The sequence below is a fragment of the Gracilinanus agilis genome, chromosome 2 (assembly GCF_016433145.1).
Source record: "Gracilinanus agilis isolate LMUSP501 chromosome 2, AgileGrace, whole genome shotgun sequence".
In the NCBI taxonomy this organism is placed as follows: domain Eukaryota; kingdom Metazoa; phylum Chordata; class Mammalia; order Didelphimorphia; family Didelphidae; genus Gracilinanus; species Gracilinanus agilis.
This window is the reverse complement of record NC_058131.1, coordinates 115,450,873-115,451,695: the sequence shown is the minus strand read 5'-3', so window position 1 is coordinate 115,451,695 and position 823 is coordinate 115,450,873.

The window sequence follows — 823 nt, the reverse complement described above, 5'->3', positions numbered from 1 at the left end:
CCTTTTTGTTTTTAAAAGCCTTATGAATTCCCTCCCCCTTCTTCCCTCCCTTTTTTCCCTCCCCACTCCCCTGCTCCCCTTGGTTTATCCCTTCTAACTTTCTCAGAAGGGTTAGATAAGAGTTTTATTTCCCAATGGATAGTTTAACTACTCTTCCCTCTCCGGGTTGATTACACTAAGAGTAAGGTTTGATTATTACCTCTTAATGCTCTCTTCCTCTCCTTCTTATAATAGTATTTGTCCCCTCTCCCTTCCATGCCCTCTTTGTGTGTAATAGAATATTCTATTTTCTTATTCACTCAAGTTTCTCTTGGTATCCCCTGCTATTTACCCCCTCTTTCCCATCCCCCACTCTATCTTAGATTATTTAGAGTTCCACTCTCACCCTGTAAATTATTCTTCTGATTACTATAATAGTGAATATTATAATAGTGAATAGAGTTCACTACAGAGAATTAAACATAACATTTCTCTACATAGGAATACAGATAATTAGATCTCACTGAGGCCCTTAAAAAGGCAAATTTAAAAATTGTAAGTTTTCTTTCTTTTCCCTCTGTAACTTATTTACCTTTTCAGGTTTCTCTCGATTTTTGTGGTTTGATATCAAACTTTCCATTCAGCCCTGGTCTTTTCTGTGCAAATACCTGGAATTCTTCAATTTTGTTGAATGCCCATACTTTCCCCTGGAAATATATAGTCAGTTTTGATGGGTAGTTGATCCGTGGTTGCAGGCCCAGCTCTCTTGCCTTTCTGAATATTGTATTCCAAGCCTTACGGTCTTTTAGTGTGGAGGCTGCCAGATCCTGTGTGATCCTGATTG